Raw genomic sequence first — 21,167 nt, 5'->3', positions numbered from 1 at the left:
AAGGTAGTGGGGTGAGTTGGGGAACAGACACAGTGGAATGAGGAGATGGTGCAAGGGGCTTTTAGCCCCTTGTGAGTCCTGTTCAAAGGAAAGGAATGAAGGTCATGAATGATTTCATGGTCAGAAAGGACCATTTTGATAATCTAGTCTGACCTCCATATAACACAGTTCATAGCACTTCCCCAAAATAATTCCTAGAGTATATCTTTTAGAAAAACATCCAATCTTGATTTAAAAATTGTCAGTGATGGAGAATACACAACAACAGTTGGTAAATTGTTCCAAAGATTAATTCCTCTCACTGTTAAAAATGTATACCTTATTTCCAGTCTGAATTTGTCTAGCTTCAACTTCCAGGCATTGGATTATGTTATAACTTTCTCTGATATATTGAAGAGCCCATTATTAAATATTTGTTCCTCATGGAGATACTTATAGACTGTAATCAAGTCACCCCTTAACCTTCTCTTTTGTTAAGATAAATAGATTGAGCTCCCTGAATCTATTACTATAGGGCATGTTGTCTAATCCTTTAATCATTCTCATGGCTCTCTGAATCATCTCCAACTTATCAACATCCTTCTTGAATTGTGGACATTAGAACTGGACACGGTATTCCAGTACGGGTCACACCAGTGCCAAATTCAAGATAAAATAACCTCTCTACTCTTACTGGAGATTTCCCTGTTTATGCATCCCAGGATTACATTAGCCTTTTTAGCTACAATTTTGCACTGGGATCTCATGTTCAGCTGATTATCCACCTTTTCCAGAGTCACTGCTTCCTAGAATAGAGTCCCCCTTCCTGTAATTATGGCTACATTGTTTGTTCCTAGATGCATACATTTACATTTAGCTGCATTAAAACTCATCCAGTGTGATCCACTCTGTATCAATGACCTGTCCTCTTCATTATTTCCCACTTCCCCAATGTTTGTGTCATTTTCAAACTTTATCAGTTGATTTTATGTTTTCATCCAGGTCATTGATAAAAAGGTTAAATAGCGTAGGGCCAAAAACAATGCTTGTTCGACTCCACTAGAAACACAACTGCTCGATGATGATTCCCCATTTACAATTACATTTTGAAATGTTTCAGTTACCAGCTTTTAATCCATTGAATATGTGTCATGTTGAAGTTATAGTTTTGTAATCAAAATGTTGATCTACAGAAGTGTAAGTATATTACTTCAGTACCATTATCCTTATCATCGAAACTTTTTCCCAGTCTTCTGGATCTCCCTCAGGTTCCAATATGTATTAAAAATCAACATTAATAGTTGCAGGAGCCAGATTTTGGTTAATCTCTGGAGCAAAACAGTGGATTTAATAAAAGGATTGGAATGACCATGCCTACCAGCAAACAGCAAAGAAGCAGGCAGCATTGGAAATTTAGCTGACCAATGACCAGTGCAGGGAGAAGATTACATAGCTCAGGACTGAATACCAAAATACCAGGGGACCAGCACCGTACATCGGGCAATTTATCAACATCATGCCCATTTTATGATGAGTTTGACTAGTGGCTGGGTACTGCGCCCACATGGAGCCAATGATGGTGCACAGTGACTGATCAGCTGGGATGGTGTCCTTCTGGCCCCAGAATCCACCATGAGAACTGATGGGAGTCAGCAGTAGGCACTGAATGAGGCCAGGGAAGTGACTCTGCTGCTGACACCGGCCCAGAGGAGGAATGGCCAGCTGTGGAACTGGCAGCAGAAACAGAAGAGGCAGATGCTGCCCTGGAGCCTGGTAAGTTTCTGGCTCCATTTTTATGTTTATTAATATAGGAATGGAGGGATTTTCTTTCTATGAACCAATGCAAAAGTTATTACAAGCTCCAGGTACCAATGTAGCATATTGTATGCTAGTCCCTTGGAAACCGCCCCCCTTCCCCCCCAGTGTGGAATTCAGAATAGTGACCAGGAAATGCAAACAGTAAAAAATGCCTTGAAAAGCGAGTGTTTACAGGAAAGGGGCACATTTTTGCTAGGGCCATTCCTATTTGTTAAGAAATAATAACCTTATCTTGCTTCCCGTGTAAGTGCACTGCTATGTGACTACTCAATGGTGTAATCAGTTGCCTGCAAACGGTGAACTGGGATGAGGGATTTGTGTTCCATTTACAAATCTAGTCCATTTCAGTTACTAGGGGTATTAAATTTTGTCCAGAAATGTTCCGGGGTGGGGGGGGGTGGGTGGGGGGAGGCATAAGGGGGATGGCTGTGGAGTTCTGCGTGTTAGCATGATCATCCTGTTGATTCCCTCATGAATTCTCACCCAGTCTGGGGTGCTGATAGCTGCAAATTTGTCCTGTAGCATGGAACTCCAGACAGATAGTCACATTTTGGGGAAGGGCATATTTTCCAGGGCCACCTTGGTAGCTGACCCAGCCCACTCCACTCACAGATGTGCAGTTCAGTCACTATATGTTTGAATACTATGGAGGCATACACTGATGGTTTCCCACTGGCAGCTTGAAATAACATCTCTTGGATGACATAAGAATTGTTATGTCCTTCAAAATGTGGAATGCCTGAAATGACAGCAAATTTTTTTGTAGCACAGCCACCGACCTCCTCCTCAAAGCCCAAGTTGTTCAGCAGTTTTTAGAAAAATGAGCGGCTTTGATTTTTAATTTACCATTGTCTCGGCACTTCTTTCACTGTGATTAACCCAGCTGTGCCCAGGGAGCTTTGGTGGTCTGAAGCATCCCTCTCATATTGTACTGAAGTTCATTTTGGAAAAGTAGTGTTTTATATTCTTTACATTCTACAAGGATTTATTCTGTACTCCTGCACTGAGCTATTTGAGAAAATAACCTTCTGTGTCTTGTCTTATTCCAGGCCCCTGGATCTCTACAGGCTGCTGTACCTCCACAGCTCACGCACACTGCAGCAGAAGCCTGGGCCAACATACCTTCATGGACTGTTCCAAGAGGGAATATTTTCCTGATGAACTTATGGTTGAGGTGCTGGACTGGGCCAACAAGCTGGCCCAGTACCAAATACAGAGGGACTTACAGCCAGAGGAAAGGCATGGCAAGAGGCAAGCAGAGAGACTGAGGCTGGCTGCACAGCTTGAGGACAGGGTTGCAGTGCAGACACTTGCTTTGTAGTTCCTGGAACAGGAACAGCGGCTAAAGGGCTGATGATTGAGATTACCAGAAAGAGCTATTTGAGAGGCTGCTATCACTAATGGCCTCAACACTGCAGGCTCCTGCTGCACTCGCACATGACCCAGGTCGCCTCTGCTTTACCCGATGCTGCAGTCCAGGAACAGCTTGGACAACTCCATGGCTGTGTGGCCTATACTATCAGGCCTTATAAATGGCTGGGCAGAGCAACTGTGCCCCATGCAGTCGTCCAGGCTGAATCCCTCCCCTGAGGATGTCTCCACCTCATTCCCTGGTGCCAAGTGCATGGCAAAAGGGGAAGGAAGGGAAAGGAGAATGAGATCCAGGGGACATGCAACAAGAAATGTTTCTGTCTTGTACATGGTTTCACTGTTTGCACTTGTTCATACACTTTGTTCTGTTTTTTTAAAAAAATTGTTGTTACTGGTGAGGTGATAGCAGTTGGCCTATTCAGCAATGGGTTAAATTTTGCATTTTTCTAATAAATGTTTATAAATAGACCTTTTATTAAGAAATGTTATTGCTATCATTGCATCATGTCATATAATGTATAGTTCACATAATAAGGTAAACATGATTAAGGGCAATTGGGAATTTGTATGCAAACACTGTGTCTCAATACAGTTATCTACATCAGTGCATACATCAATCACTTCCTCACTTAAACCCACACTGTGAATGAATCCCCCCTTCTGTCCCATTTGATGTGTGGTCAGGTCATTTGTTGCATGCCAATCAGCCCCCAGCCCACACAAGCGATGAATCCCCTTCCCCCAACACATTCATAAAAGTACTGTTCTCCCTCTTCCATTGGCCCATGCAATTCCATAATGTAGGAGCGCAAACTATCTCTGATTTCTGTTGCCTGGGTTGCTGGAGCTGGCTGCACTTCCTGGCTGAGTGTACCTGTTCAGCGGCCCCTCTCTGTCTTAGGTCCATTCAGAGGGAAATGGCTCACCTTTGGCTTCACAAGGATTGTGAAGAACACAGCAAGCCACAGTAATACAGACAGCATAGATGACACTGGAATCCAAATTGGTCTTTAGACATCTCCAACGGGATTTGGATCTGCGAAAAGTATATTCAAGAACCATTCTACACCTGCTGAGAGTGTAATTAAAGCTTCTTTAGCCAGGGCCTCTGATATTAGAATATGGTTTCATAAGCCAAAGCAAAAGGCAGGACTCCCCCCAGAATAATGGTTGGGACAGTAACTCCAATTATGACAATGTAATTTGATGAGAATAATGTCCCAAACTGTCCATGAATGTAGGCTCCTGATCAGCGGAAAACCCTGGTATCATGAACTTGTCCAATACAGACCACACTGACATTCATAAATCAGCCTCTGTGGTCCACAAGGGCCAGCATAACAATGGCCTTTTTGCAGTTTATGTACTCATGTGTTGCTGGAGGAGAGCAAACTATGGGCACATGAATCCCACCAGTGGCCCCAGAGCAGTTTGGAAACTTTATTCTCTCAAAGCCAGCAATTATGTCAGGAATATCTTTTATGTCCACCACTTTGGGATAAACCACATGCCTGATTTCATCAGAAACCTCCACCACCACTTTACCTACAGTTGACTTTCCAACACCAAACTGGTTGGCAACAGGTCTATGGCAGTCTGGGGTAGCCAGCTTCCAGATGGTGACAGCAACCTGCTTCTGAACTGGTATGGCCACCCTCATGTGTGTTTTTATGCTGAATGGTCAGGACAAGCTGCTTACAAAGATCCAGAAATGTAGCTTTTTTCACGCAAAAGTTATGGCCCCACTGCTTGTCATCCCAGGTCCTCAAGTGATGTGGTACCACCAGGCTGTGCTTATGGCCCTGCTTCTGAGGCACTCGTATATGTAGGGGCCATCATCAGCTATACTGAGTGTCAGGAGCAGCATCAGCCAGCTTGAGTCTGCCATGTTTGTGTCCTCCTTCTCCTCCTCCTGCTCCATCATTAGCTCCATCATAGCCTTTGGTGGATCAGACAACACTGCTGAAATGTCCACCAGCACCTCACAGGAGCTCTGCCTGTTTCCTGAAACAGGAGTGAAAGCGCAAGTGAGAGAAAATCTTCAAATGGTGTCTCTTTCATGTTGCTGTCTCCGGGAGCTGGGAGCACACAGACCAAAATGATGGGTCTGCAGAATGTGTTGGTGGGCTGGTCAAATCTCCTGTAACTTGCGGGGTGGACAGTCAAGTTTCCCACTTCACCACCAACAAAGGGCTAGAGAGGCCACATTTTGAGAGGGTGCGAGAAATTCTGGGATATAGTTGGTTGGACTCAGGTCTGCCTGCCGCAGTGTGGATGCCAGAGACCTGGATTCGGGTCCAGGTTAGAAAATTCTTAACCTAGGGTTGACAATTAGTGTAGATGCTCATGCTCTAGGTTCTCAAACCTAGGGTCTGCTGACTTCAGTTCCACTAATCTGCTTACATTGCAGAATAGACATACCCACTGTGAACACAGCAGAATAGTCAACAGTTTTGGTCTAGCCATATTTTTTGTTACATCAGGTGGGGAGGAGCCAGAAACAGAGGACACTGTGTGTGTGTGTGTGGGGGGCAGAGCTGTCCCTAGGGCATGGCAAATCAGGGTGACTGCCATAGGCCCCGTGCTTCGTGAGGAGGCAGGTGAGGAGGTGAAAGGGGGGCGGCAGGAGGAGCCCCCCTACCAACCTCCAACTCCCTGCAGCTCCTACTGCCCACCTCCCCCTCAGCGTCTCCCCCTCCCTCCCTGCTCTTACTGCGGATCAGCTGTTTTATGGCGTCAGGAGGCACTGGGGGGGAAGGGAGAGGAGCAAAGGCGCAGCACGCTCGGGGGAGGGGGCAGAACTGGGCGGGGAATAGGAGGGGTCGGGGTGGGGCTTTGGGGGAAGGGGTGGAGTGGGGGTGGGGCCTGGGTGGAACCGTGGGGGAGATAGAAACTCGGTGCCTATGTCCTGGGCCCCGCACCCCACTAGGGATGGCCCTGCGTGGTGGGATGGGGGGAGAGGAGTTGCAGCTGTGGAAAGGATGGGAAATGAGTATAGGTGGTAGTCAAGCCTGGGATTGGTTGTTTGACAAAATGTCACTAACCCTTGTGGGAAGGGCAAGTGGCTACTTCCTGAACTCGGGGCAGATTAATGTGGTGTTTTCCAAGACATGTAGCACAAAGGTTGGGAACTGAAAGTGCAGAAACCTTAACTGCTGAGGGAAATGAAATATGTGCACTGCCAGGGTTGCCAATGTATGGAATTTGGCTGATTCCTGGATGTCACGGTTGGAGAAATTTGCATGAGAAAAGGAGTACACTATGCCCTGGGGATTGCTGACTACTGGCTGATTTGGGTGGAGAGAGATGGTGTCATGGTTTGCCCACTCTGCAACATCTACCCAGTCACTTAAGAGGTTGTGATCTACTAGACTTCGTGGTGATTTACTCAGGCAGAAGTGATCTGGCTCTTATTCCACTGCACACCTCCAGTGCAATAGAGCAGGTTTGGACCACATCAGAGATTTATGTCCAGGAGATGTGATAGTTTTCTCTGATTTGGCTGAGTCTGAATAATTGCTATGAAAGCTATTAATAATTATTGGAAATTAGGAAATTGGAGAGTTCTGGCTAACCAGAAAATGTGTACTGTACGGCATAGAAACATGACAAGCTCTGACACCTCATTGTTTCTCAGAGATGGGGTAGGTCTATTGGACAGAGGTCAGAAGATCTTTCTCTCAAACATAAAACTGTTTTGGAACAGAAGGCCTGCCTGTGACTTCTTTCGCCAGCCCTGCCAGAAACCCCTCCCGCCAATCACTCTGAAACATGACCAGGAACAACATTCCACTGTAACATAGTTGTTCTTTGCTCCAGGCACTGCTTGTGAGTCGGGATACAGGAGGGGAGGAAGTAATGGCAATAGAAATGTTTGCATACCAGGGAGTAATGACTTCAGGGAGATGCATTCCCTGCTCGTGATGGAGGAGCCTGGGTACAGTAGTGGGGAGGGGCCAGGTTGGAGGGGGAACACAGTGAATGGATAAGCGGCATGGCTGGGAAAGTGTGCCAAAGTAGAGTTGGTGGGGCCCAACTGATGTGTGGGGTGGGTCGGAGGCGGAGTGGTTGGCTGCCTGGGTATGCAAATTGCAGGACTTGGTATATATAACTGCCTAAATGACTACTGACTCCTACCGACAACATATATTTTTCCTGTTAAAAAAACTAGTAAATTCAATGGCAAACAACTACATTGAGATTGCTTGGTGATATATCATCCCCTTGCAGAATGCTCAGATGAGCAAAATTCAAACTTCTGAAAACTGGAAAATTTACATTTTTGTGATGTGGGCAGTCTTGACTAGTGAGTAGGATCAGGAGTCATGCCTAGTGGTCAGAGCCTGAGCCAGGAGATAAGAGGCAAGCCAAGGGTCAGCACTGGAGCCAGGAATCAAGCCAAGTGTTGGAACCAGAGTTGGGAGTCAAGAGTCAAGCCAGGGATCAGAGATGGAGTCAAGAGTCCAAGAGTGCGCCAAGATGGTGGTCTGTCACTACAACTGACGGGGGGATCCACCTCATTGCACAGAACTTCCTGGCTGGAACACCTCCTGAGCTAAATGCCTGGACCAACTAGAGGATATGAGGGAAGCTGTCAGTCTGGACTTCCAAGGGGTACTTCCTGTGGTATTTATCTCCACAGGATCTATGTGGCAAGGCATGTGGCCCTACCATGGTTGTGGCGCAGAGGCATCAGCCAACTTGCACCCACCTATGTAACTGTAACTCTTCCAACAGTTCCCGAGTACATCCCATTGCCACACATACCTTTACTCTGCCAACCCCACAGCTGTTGAAATGTACAAGCGCTTCATGTCCTTTCACAACCCATTCACTCTCACCCACAGAATTCCATCTAAAGGATAAAAAGGAAAGGGGGGATGGGGAAAAGATTGCTCACACTATCTTCTCTCTACGCTCTTTCAGCAATGCCTCAGCATGCACATACTCACTCTGGCTCTTGGCATTATAAGATTCAGGAGGTTCCAGCTCCAAACACTTAGCTAACACCCTATAAAGAAGCAACATGGCTACAATTTAAGAACCACTTCATGGCCTTTTACAACTCCTTTATACTTACTCACAGATATAAAAGCCTTATGCTCTGCTACTGACATAATCTACACAATTCTGCACAGCAATAATGCATCCTGAAGATACAAATGCAGCTCTTCCCTTTCCTGACACACAAGAGGGTGGAAAACATAGATCTCCTCATATCACAATCACAGCTCTATCACACACCTCAAACTAAGCCACACATGTCCTCATGTCACAAAAACACACCTTTACCAAGCAGGCCCAACTACTGCCTCCACCATTTAGCATAGGTACAACTAACATACTTACTGCCCCTGGAGAGTATGCAAGTAATTCCCATTGGATACTGCCAGCTCCAGGGGACCAGAGGGAAGGTGACGTGGGAACCTCTCCCCCCTTTTTTTTAATCCTTTTGTCCTGTGGGTACGAGTGAATGGGTTGTAAAAGGAGGTGAAGAGCTTGTACAGTGCAGTAACTGTGGTTGGCAGAGTAAAGGTATGTGTGTTCACAGGATGCATTGGGGCATTGCTGAAAAAGGGCAGAGTTAACATTGCCTGGGCATATCCTGGTTTTCAGAAGTTTGAATTTTGCTCAACTCAGTGTTCTGCAAGGGGATGACATACCAAGCAACCTTAACTCTGCATTAAGGTATTTTTTTGCCACTGAATTATACAGAAAGTTGTTTTGAAGCAGCAACCCTCTATGCAACCTTGATAGTTAACTCGGGAGCTTTGTACTAATGGGGCATAGTTGGTAGATATCATTGCTAGTTATTTTCACCTACTCTCGTCTCCTGCTATGAGCCTCTCATGTACTAACAAGGCAACAAACATCTTTTACTGTTATTCAACCTGTCACACTGCTGTAGTGGAAAGAGACAGGCGCATCTTGGGGAGGGTTCCTGGCACTTTCAGGTGCACTTAGAAAGGAAGTGTTCTGCCTTTCTAAATAACAATCACAGGTTAAAAAAATTTCCACAGTATCAAAATAACAGAAAACAAGTGTCATTTTTCCTTTGTGGCATCATTGTGCTATGCTTCCTGGGAGATGTTTTTTTGGATGGACATGCTGTCCCACCCACGCCCTTCATGCCCCCTCACCCATTCAAAATGCAATGAATTTCCTAAACAGAAAGGCAAAGGGAAAAGTTACTGTATTTGTGATTTAAGATGCAGTGAATGTCATATTAAGGTAATAACAAAGAAGCTGCTAATTAGCATGTACATTGCTTTTGTAAATTTCTAATTGCAATGTAATGTCCCTGTGGACAGATTACATCCTCTGGCTTTCCTTGGGCCTGCTTATTTTCTCTTAATTGTATTACATAAACAATATGTAATGTACCACAAAGTCCATTTCATATAGACCTGTCACGGAGTGTGGGGGAGTCAGGGCCCTACACCCCCCACTTCCTGTACTTCACCGTGCCTCTCAGCCAGCCAGTAAAATAGAAGGTTTATTAGACGACAGGAACACAATCTAAAACAGAGCTTGTAGGTACAGAAAAAAGGACCCCTCAGTCAGGTCCCTCTTGGGGGGTGGGGAGCCCAGACCCAGCTCCAAACTGAAACCCCTTCCCGCTGCCTCCCCCAGCCACACCCCCGGCCCCTCTTCCAGCCTTTGTCCAGTTTCCTGGGCAGAAGGTGTCACCTGGCCCCAACCCCCTCCTGGGCTCAGGTTATGAAGGGCAGCCGCCATCGTTTTTACATGCTGGCTGTCAAGTATCATCCCTCAGTGAAGTCACACCCTTATTTCCCATCAACATCTAGCATTGGCGCAGTACCCCAGGGAAACGGAGGCACGCCCCATGTTAGCAGAAGACAGTAAACTAGTAAAATTCCCATGCAACATTACCAGGTTAATACTCCCTACTCCGTTACAGACCTACACTAACCCCCCCACTCCCCAACTCATTATGGGGCTATAGCTGTATGTAATGCAGTAGATACCTCATTTTATTCCAGAACAGAAATCTGATTCCTAAACACATAGGCAAACCAGTATTGCTTTAGGTCCTAATTCTGCCATCCTTAAACTGAGTGGTACCTTGCAGAGTAGCTTCATTGAAATCAAAGGTATTAGTCACAGAGCAAGGTACTGCAAAGCAAGGAAGGCAGAAAAAGGCCCTTAGGAAGCAACTGTGGCTAGGCAGCTAGTTCCACTTCCCCACAACAAATGTCCAGAAGCAGCTCTGCTTACACCAATGAAGTCTCCTTCTCAGAGATGCCTTATTTATTAGGTAGAGAGAACCTCAAAACAAAGGCAAACAGGCTCACGTGCCCTGCCCATTGTCTCTTTGCTGACTATGTAAGCAAAACAAATTATATATATATAACAAACAAAACAACCTACAGCATGCAGCTTTATTCCCAGGTCTGCCCAAGTAGTCCCCAAGCTTCCTGGGAAAATAAACAGATGTTTTCTCAGCCCTCTCTTAATAAGCCCTTGCATCAGTAATGCAGCACAGGGTGCTTGTTACAGGTAGCCTGACTCCCAAAGGATTCAGGTGTTTTCTCTCTGTTTCCCTGAACTATGAAAGAAACTCTCCTAGAGCCTTGCTTGCCCAGCGCCAGGCTTCCCAACATCTAGGCTGATGCTACTGCACTTTGGACCTAATTCTGTCACCCTTGTGTGATAGTATGTTACTTTATGAGCAGCTCCATGGAAATCCTTACGGCTACTTATGTAGTAGTGGTCTACTCTTGAATCAAGAGGGCTAACAGGATCCTCTATTAGTGAAACTGGGCTGGGAGTACCCCAAGAGAGTGAGGGCCTCTTTTGGGAGCACCAGAGGGTTTGTACAGCTTACCACAGCCATAGAAAATCATCCATATACAAAGTATTTACTTTAAACACCCTAAATATTGGTGCTCCTTCTATGTTAAAATACTTTCTGAAAAGTGAGATTATATCAAGGTCTTGGTCTTCATCTTCAAGGCACTCAGTAGTATGGGCTCAGGGTATCTAAAAGACCAACTAAAGCTTGGATGAAGACTGTGGTTGGCAACTCCACTGCTCTGGCACAACTGAACTTTCTAGAATAAGAGTACAACATTGTCTGTGCAGAAGACAGAACTTTCTCAGGGCTGGCCCAAGACTGCAGAATGGACTCCCCCAGGGACTAAGGGTCATCATAAACCTCACCAGCTTCTGTTCTAAGTGCAAGGTGCATTTCTTTGACTTTGTCTTCTCTAACATAGACATACATATATTATTTAAAAAACCAAACCAATGCTGTATATGCTTCTCACCCCGGGAAGAGGAGCAGAGAGCAAACATGACAGATGTTAGTCACGCTGCTCAATGCATGACTCGAAGGTACTCAGCTTCTATGTTGATGAGTGTGGTATAAGAACCAATATACAAACAGAATGGTCTATATAAAGAATGGAATAGATATGCTAAGAGGAAACAAGATTGGAAAATTCATTAATGAGATTTTTCTTGCTTAAGGACAGAGTATATCATGAGTCAAGAGTGTAAAAAGTCTATGTGTCAAGAATACCCTAGACAAATAGCGATTTGTTATATCCTTAAAGGTTCAGATATTGCAACTCAGACTCAGCTAATAATTTTATGTGACTGTAGCTTTTCTTGTCTGAAAATGAAATCCAACACAATACACCGAACTCTGTAAATTGTTCAGACGTATTTGGTTTTTATTTTCTGAGCAGACATGTTATTTTCTGTCACACTGAGTTCTGTTATCTGAATCAAAGTACCCCACCATGTCCAATGATATAGCTTATTTATAGTTTCGCATTCTGCACAGATTTTACTCCCTACAGTATAATAGTGTCAGTGTTGATGGTGTGCATCAGAAGGATACAATCTCCCCATTTCTACTTAGTTTAGTAAACCAAACAAAGACTCCAATTCTAGGTGCCATTGCCCTGGCTGGGAACCAGTGGAGAGACAAGGTGGGTGAGGTTATATCTTTTATTGGACCATCTTCTTTTGGTGAGAGAGACAAGCTTTTGAGCTACACTAGATCTGGGAAACTAACTCAGAGTGTCAAAGCTAGATACAAGGTGGAACAGATTGTTTAGCATAAGGAGTTAACACATATTTCAAGGGACCATTCAAAGTGAAGTAGCCTGTTAATACCCCTCCAGTCCTGGGGAGGAAAAGAAGGGGTTGGGAAAGCAGCTTGGAGGGTGGTTGTTAGTGGGTTATAGATTGTTGTAATAAGCCAGAAATCCCGTGTCTCTATTCAGTCCATGATTTTTAATGTCTAGAAAAGTTATGAATTTAAGTTCCCAGGCTCATCTTTTGAAAGTGTTACACAGGTTTCCATTGAGGATGAGGACTGATAGGTCAGATATAGAGTGATTGGCTTGTGAAAAGTGTCTACTCACAGGTGATGTGTTATTGCTTTTTTATCATTTTCCTGTGTGAGTTCTTTTGAGAGCGTCGTGATTGTCTGGTTTCACTCACATAATTGTTATTGGGGCATTTACACCACATGTTGTGAAAGGCATGTGTAGTACCCATGGATCTTGAAATGTGTGTTGTGAAGGATGCTAATCATTGTAGCAGTGGAGATATATCTGCAGATTTTGCATCTGTTGTTGTGGCAGAGTTTGACTTGGTGTGTCTTGGTCTGTGGGGAGCTTGCGTCTGATGATGAGCTTGGAGAGGTTGGGGGGATTGTTTGAAGGTCAGAAGAAGGTTTCAGGAAATATTTCTTTCAGGATGGGGTCCCCATCGAGTATGAATTGTAGTTGTTTGATAATACCCCGTATAGGTTCCAGTGTGGGGAGATAGGTGACAACTAGGGGAATGTGGTCAGAAGGGGTTTTATTTCTGTATTGAAGCAGGTTCTCTCAGGGTATTTGGGTGGATTGTTCCATGATGTCAACTACTTCTCTGGTGAAGTGTCCTTGTTTGGTGAAGGCAGTTTTGAGTGTGTCAAGGTGTACAGTACAGACCCGTTTATGTGCGGATGTCAGGAGTCAAGCCATGCCAGTTAAGAGGGCCATGCTGAAAAAAATGTCTATGAGTCACTTAGAAAAAAATGCCGTTATTTTCTGCTCTTTCATGCTCGCATTTTCTTTCTTTCTTATGAAGTCTGTCATTCGCTGCAGATGAATGAGTTCGATATTTTCCGCATTTTGCTCCTCCATAAAGCTTACAACAGTTTCTACAGCACTAAGGGCTTCTGTGGGCGAAATTTTGACCTTTTCAACGACATCCTCGTCGTTGTCGTCACTGTCATTTAGGCCTGCATTATTAGAATTCTCGCCATCACTTTCGCAGTCTGACGTAGCCTCGCAGCCTGTTAATATTTCTTCCTCGGACAGAAATTCTGAAGTCGGGTAATTTTCATGCATCTCCAGCCACTTGGTAATGATTTCCGGCGACGTATCCAAACTAAAAACTTTTTTGTTTGAAAGAGAAGTTTACCTTTATCCTCTTTTGTCTGCATGCGTGTTTGTAGGACGTCTTCTTCCAAAAATGCTTCAAAGTCTGGCTCTGAATCAGTGCCACTACTGGAGATTTCTGAGTCTGAGCCGTCTTTGACAGAAAAGGCATCACCAAGAGCCTTCATCCAGCAGTTTTCAATGGACTTTTGTTTTACTCCATCCCAAGCTTTTTTAACTAAAGAAATAATTTTCTTCATGTTTAACTGTTTCAGGAATTCGGAAAGCCTGAAGACGTGCATGACACGATCGCCGAAATCAGCTCCCGTCGATAATTGTTTTAAAAATTCTGAATAATGTCCTGGTCTAAAGGTTGAATTTTTGATGTTGTGATGAATAGTAGGTATAGGACTCGAATTTTTCCATCGCTCGATACCAGTGATTCGGCCGGAGGATGGGCTGGACAATTGTCAAGTAGCAAAAGTGCTTTGGCTTTGAGTTTCTTCTACCGCAGATGCTTACGAACAGCTGGAACAAAGCTGTTGTGGAACCAGTCGTCGAAAATGTGTCTCGTCATCGAAGCATTTTTGCTGTTAGCGTATATTACTGGCAGTTTAGCTCTATTGAGGTTATTAAAGCAGCAAGGGTTATGAAAGCGGCCAATGAGAAGAGGGGTAAGCTTATGGCTGCCTGTCTTATTACTACAAAAAAGAAGAATCACACGATCTTTTATCTTTTTAAATCTGGCTGTTTTCTGTGTCTCGTAATTAAAGGCTAAAGTCTTATCAGGTAGCAGTTTTGCAAATAAAGCTGTTTCATCGCAATTATAAAGTTGTTCTTCATTTTGTAAAATAGATTTTAACTCGGCGGGAAATACGTTCGCGGCTGATTCATCGTCTGATTGGCTTTCTCCAGAAATTGATACCTGAGCTATGCCATAACACTTTTTAAAATGACTTATAAACTCCTTGCTGGCTTGGAATGATTCATCCCCTGTTAAATTTCCAAAGTTTGTTGCTTGGGCTTGAAGAATTGGCCCACTTAGTGACATTCCTTTCTGCCTTTCCTGAGCAAACCACGTGCGCATGGCTTTGTCTATTGTGGGTTTTGCTGAATAGCGCACACGTTTTCGCTTAAGCCCTGCGGCAGAATCGATATTTTGTACAAAGCCATTCAGTTTAGATTCATTTTTTAGCCATCCTCGGAGAGTTGATTCGGCAATCCCAATATCTTTTGAAACTTTGGCCTGGGTTTCTCCGCTATTTACTCCATCTATTGCAGCTAGCTTTTCTTCTACAGTGTAGGAACGCTGACGCTTGCCCTCTGCCATTATATTAGCCCTACAGTTAAAATGTTCTAATGTAGTACAGTATATATATTACTATATAACTACAGTACTACTGTATATATTATATCTCTCTCTAGTGTGACAATGACTAAGCGTGCGTGATACGTCTTTACCAATATCGGTAAAGATGTACAACACGTTTCTGCTCCGCACTTCCTGTCGATTTCTATGTCAGTGAGTTAGTGAGCAAATCTGTAGTGCTACATAGCAAGTTCCTGTACCATGTGTTAACGAGTTTTGCATGTTAAATAGGTAGCACTGGGAGGCATGGCGCTACCCCGCTTTAAGCAGAGTCAGATGTAAACGGGTTGCACGTAAATGAGTCTGTACTGTATATCCCAGACTTTCTCCTCGGAGCATATTATGTGGTATCTGAGTGCCTGACTGTAGATACCAGATTTCTTGCTACGTTTGGAGTGGTTACTGGATCTATGAAGACAGGTGTGGTGATTTCTTGCTTACAGTTGTCTTTTGGGGTCCATTGTTGAAGCCGATTGTGATGTCCAGGAAGTTGATGCTGGTGTGGGAGTGTTCCAGAGAGAGTTTAATAGATGGGGGGTGATTGTTGAAGTTGAGGTGGAAATCTATGAGGGAGTTTAAATCATCTGCCCATATGTATCTCAGGTATATCATTGGTTTCGTGGTGCATTTGTCCAGAAATTCTTCTTCAAGGTGGTCCATGAAGAGGTTGGCATATTGGAGAGCCATCCTAGTACCCAGGGCTGTACTCATGGTTTGAACAAAGTGTTTGTTGTTGAATGTAAAATTGTTATGGGTGAGGATGAAATGGATGAGTTTGGCAATATGTTTGGGGTGGATATCTGAGGGTTGCACATTGTCTTGCAAATATTTGAGGCAGGCAGCTATGCCAACCTTCTGAGGGATGTTGATCTGTAGCAAGATGACATCCATGGTAGCAAGGATGGTGTTCTGAGGAGATAGTTAATGTTGCAAAGGTTGTGGAGGAAATCATTTGTGTCCTGGAGGAAGCTAGCCCTTTGTGTGGTGAGTGGTTTGAGGATGGTTCCTATGAGTTCTGATATTCCTTCAGTAAGAATGCTGTGGCCAGATCTGAGGGATCTGCCTGGGTTCAATTGTTTGTGTATCTTGGGACACATGCATAAGGTCCCTCGGATGGGTTTGAGGGGGATGAGTTTGTAGAGTTTCTCTTGGAGTTGTTTGGGGAAGGATTTGAAGATATCCTTAAATTCCTTTGTAAATTTTGGTGGAAAATCAGATACCCTATTTATATACAATACAAGTTGCTTCATGAAGAGAAAAGAGTGTGTATAGGCATGAAAACAGCATGGGAACATGACATTCTGGAAAGAATTTCCCAACCACAATGGAAAACCAAGGTCTCTATGGAAATGAAGTCATGAGGCATACATTACAAGGCTCCTTGGGATGTACCGCATGACATGCTGAAGGCCTCATAAGAGCTCAGACATACTAATAGGTCTTCTGTGGGAATGCCCAAAAATTCATCTCTTTTGCCAAGAGGGCTTAGATTGAGTTGATGAGTCACCTCTAGGACTGAATTAATTTTACAACAGGAACTACAACAGGACTTTTAAACTGGTATTCAGGGAATACTAGCAAACTATTGAGCCTAGATAATTATAATAATTGATGGTTCTTGAGAGACACCGTAGACATAAAGAAAATGATCTTCTCTTCTGGGAAAAGAGATATTGGTGTTGAACATAGGTCAGAGGACTAGCACTAAAGGTTGTAAAGCTTCAAAGAGGCTCTTTCATTAGGGTAAATGAATTATGTGATTATGAATATTACAACTCTTTGAGAAGCTACATATAGCCTTAAGAACATAAATCTTTTTTTTATATTCTGTCTGGATGCAGGTTTTTTCATGTTTTAGTCTATATCATATTGCCTTCATCTTATGAGTCTCTCATGTTACTGGAACCTCCTACTGATTAAAGAATTAATTGGATAATAGTGGAAGCTAGCAAGGCAGGCTCTGCATCTACGTAGTCTATACTGACTACTTCACTAAAGACTATTTTTATATGGATTCACATTAATATTTAACATTCAGGTGACTTGGAAGACATCTACAATTTTGGAAACTTAGTTCTCCCAAGCCTCTGTATAATTTAATATAGCCCACTGATAAAATAAAAAAATATAAAACAAAATAATAAATAATAATAAAATAATAATAAAAATATGGCATTCGTGGAGAAATCAAGATGTATCGATGTTTGTGGATGATACAGTTAAATCTTCTGAATTACCTTGTTTTTGAACAAGGGTTTTGGGGTATCAAAATACTGGCTTTATCAATAGCTAATTAGTTAAATTGAGCGGTAATACTAAATGGACAATATACCATGATATATCTTGACACACATGGTACATACTTCGTAGTATCATCTGCAAGTCACCAGAAAAATACTACTAAAGACAATGTTCAGATTTGATCTACATGTATATAGTTAGATTTTTGGGAAATGCTGTAGTCTGGCCATTGTATGGTATTTTTTTAAAGGTAAGCTATTGCATACATCAGTAAAAACAGTCTTTGCCCCGAACTCTGCCTCTAACAAGAAAAATTGGTTAGGTTGAGAGCAAGGGTGTTTAACTCATTCTGTGGTATCTGCCAAATTACCCTTTCAGTAAGGGGCTATGAGACCTAGTTTACTGATAAAAAGCAAATTTTACAGTCTTGCAAAAGGAAGCAGCTCATTTTTGCCTTGAACCTGGTCTTATGGGTTTGAAGGCAGGGCAGATCTGGGGACGAAGGATGGGAAGGCTGAAAATATTGCCTCTTCTCTGAGCTAGAAGTTTCAGTGGCAGCAGGGACTGGAGTAGAAGGGGCCTATTCAGCTCTTGTGGAGAAGGGTAACAGGGATTGGAGTGGGGGGAAATAGAAAGGAGCGCCCCCCCCCCAAACCTTGGATTGCACCTGACACCTGTATAAAGGCAGAAGCTGAAACCCGATAGAGGACTCTAGTCCTGAAACCTTATTGGCAAGTTGCTAGGTGTCCTGATTGGTCCACAGTTCCTATATAAACCCACAGTGCAGGAACAGGACGTTGTCCATGCAGCAGGTATCCATCCACCTCTGGACTGTGTCCTGTTCCTGTTCCCCAGGCTTGACTTCCTGGTATCCTGACCCAGCCTGACTCCAGTTACTAATCTGTGATTCTGCTTTCAAGTTTGTCTCCTGTCTCTGATCTCCTGGTAAATTGACCCTGCCTGCCTCCTGATGCTTGATTCTCGGTTTGCCCTCTGACCTCTTGTTAGCTGACCTGGCCTGACTCCTGCTTTGACCACTAGGTCAGACTTCCCATGTCCTGGTCAGGACACATATTAACTAAAATACAATAACAATGTGAATCCATGTCAAGAGACTTCAAAAAATGGAAGTATACAAATGTTTCATATGAAGCATTGGTGCCGGAGCTCATGAGCTTAACTTTCTAAAACCATAAACTCAAGGCATAGAGCATATAAATATTGATAGGATGATACTTTTTATCCAGTCTGAAGAGTTTTCATTAGCAAGCATGTCTCCAAAAGAAACATACTTCTGACTGCAGCAGATTTTAACAGCATTCTGGGTACAGTGCCATGAAGCAGAGAAACTTGGCAAATAATACTTGATCCTTTAACTATTATGTGAAATTGTTAATATGTTTAAGGGGCTTCAAGTGTTAAAATGAAAAGATTTTCTGTCATCATGTTTATCTGGGATCAGCATCCTCTCCTCAGTGAATAATCGAAAGAAATATACGTTAACACCAATGTGAGACCAGGACATGGGAATTCAGTGCAATAACAGACTCTGGATCAATATGTTAGACAGCAGTATGGATTGTGAAAATTCATTGATTGGACAGTTTCCTCCCTGAACAGTTTTTTCCTCCATATTGGTACAGCATTAATTGTGCACACTTGATCATGTCAGAAAGAAGGGTTAATCTCTAGAGTGGTTTGCTCCTTTCACCTCCCACAAAGTAGAATCATGTCAGAGTTAGCTGTACTGTTTGTGTCAGAAGCTTCTTTCTCAACAGGCGTAAGACGACACATTTAGAAACTGCTGTCTATCCGGGGAAGGTTATGGGGGCTCAGGGAGAAGAAGAGATCTCACAATTCTAGTTTCTTCCAGAAGGTATTCTTAATGGGGATTCACATGACTAATTCCTGCAGGGCTTTCCTGTAGCAGAGACCTCACTTTTCTCCTAGTAAATATAACTGTAATAAATCTCTCTGCCAATCCCACAGCATAACTGTCTCTATATCCACTACAATAACTGTCCATGAAACATTTCTGCTGCCACTACACAGTAAAGGCCTAGCCGGGGGCAGGGATGCAGGGGAAGCAATTTCTGTAATACTTTAATCTAAGACCTACATTTTCAAAGAGTTCTGTTGGATTCTAACTGTGCAGCTCCATCTGATTTAACCTCAATGGAAAATGTATGGCTAAGTCCCTGCACAACCCTGAACATATCTGGGATTCAAGTGCATGCAATAGGCATTTAATATGGATTTACTAAAACAATTAAACACATACTAGTGGATTACAATACATTTATTAACTATTTTTCAGATCTGTTGATGTCTTAATAATTTACAAATAACTCCAAGTGACTATCTGTTGCAAACAATAGCTCCTCTATTACATTAACCCTTTAGATTTAAGACATTGGCTCCAGTCATGTCTAGTGTTTTGCATTGCTCTGGCAGCGAAAAGCAGATGGAAAGCCACCTTAACTATGTGGTATGGAATTTCCATAATGTATGGGAATCCTCAGGTGTCATTAAGCTGATCAGCACAGGAAAGAAGAAAGGGGAGTGGCCAGAACACTGCTGTGCTCTGAAGATCTGTATCTGATACAACAGCCCTTTGGGTACTATTACAAGTCAGAACAATTTAGAGCAACCCTGAGGTTGCTTTAGGTTACCCCATGGTCTATACTAGCCCCTCATCAGGCCCAGGATTGAGGTGGGGTTGGGCTAGAAGTCGTATAAAGCGACCTCTGCAATCCATTCAACAGTCCTAGTACAGCTAAGAACTCATTCCAGTAAATTAAATATATGTCAATTGGTTCTGATTACTTGATAAATTGGTTTTAAACTGCTATGTTATGTACAGTACTTTTCAAGCCTAAATAAATGTGTTACTAAAAATCCAAGATATGTTTAATTAGCCTTCTGAACAATAAAATGTTTTTAGCAGATCTAAATTATGTGAATATTTGTAATTTGAGGTGTTACTGGTATTTTTCTTTAATGGTTGATAATTATCTCAACTAATATGCCTGAACTAATCTAGAAATGTTTAGGTAAATTTTCTGTAAATATTCATCCCCAGTCTTTCTGCTTTTCTATCTGAGGCTGAAGTGAAATATAAATAGAGCTAGTCATTAAGAAAGAAAACTCCTGAGCACTAAGCCAGCAGTCTTATCAGCTCAACACTAAGTGCTAGTGGGATTTTTAACCCTTTATGTCAGATATTTCAGTTCTTATAGCCTTAAAAGCTCTCCCTGGCAGATAGCCAAAGCAGCTAGAGATGTGCTGGAGAATTCCTTAAGGGCTAAAGAGAGAATGAATGGTTGTCTCAAACTGCTCCCTAGCAGGTATTCCAGCTTCAGGAGCTTTGAGGCACTACTGCAGTACTACTGCTATTACTACTGGAGTAGCTGCCAAACCACCTATGTCTTCCTACCCTGAGGCAAATGGTGGGCATGCCATGACCAGGCCAGCCACACTCTTGCTGCAAGAAGCAATCATTGAACCCTCTCTCCCTCAGAGAGGCAGAGTAAGTTTGAAAAAAAAAAAGCTGTAGTCATGGACAATAAGATTGTATAAGTCTCTATGTGTCTACCAGATCGAGACCTAGCATTCAGGACAATATGTCTCACTGTTGCATGAGGGTCTTTGCAATGTGGGAGAGTTTTCTCCATTGTGGTGGTGGTGGTGGGGATGTCAGGGAGATTTTCAACAAAATAAGCCATTGGGGAAAACTTTTATCTCAAAAAGAAGAGCCCAGGGACCTTTAATGTTCACAAAATGCAGACAGAAAGATACGGGTTCAAACACCTACGATTCAGATTCAAGACATCTCAAGGCTCATTATTAAGTAATAAGGTACTGGCTTCTGGTAGGAGAGAGCTGGGTTTGTGCCAACAATAGCTCACACACTCTTGTACATTTAAACTTTTTTTTTTTTTTGAGGCAAGCAAGTGGGGAAATTTCTGAATACACCCCTCTTGGGG

Source organism: Terrapene carolina, unplaced genomic scaffold, assembly GCF_002925995.2.
Source record: "Terrapene carolina triunguis isolate 2854851 unplaced genomic scaffold, T_m_triunguis-2.0 Scaffold22, whole genome shotgun sequence".
Classification (NCBI taxonomy): Eukaryota; Metazoa; Chordata; order Testudines; family Emydidae; genus Terrapene; species Terrapene triunguis.
The sequence above is the reverse complement of the archived record's forward strand: the minus strand, read 5'-3'. Positions refer to the sequence as shown.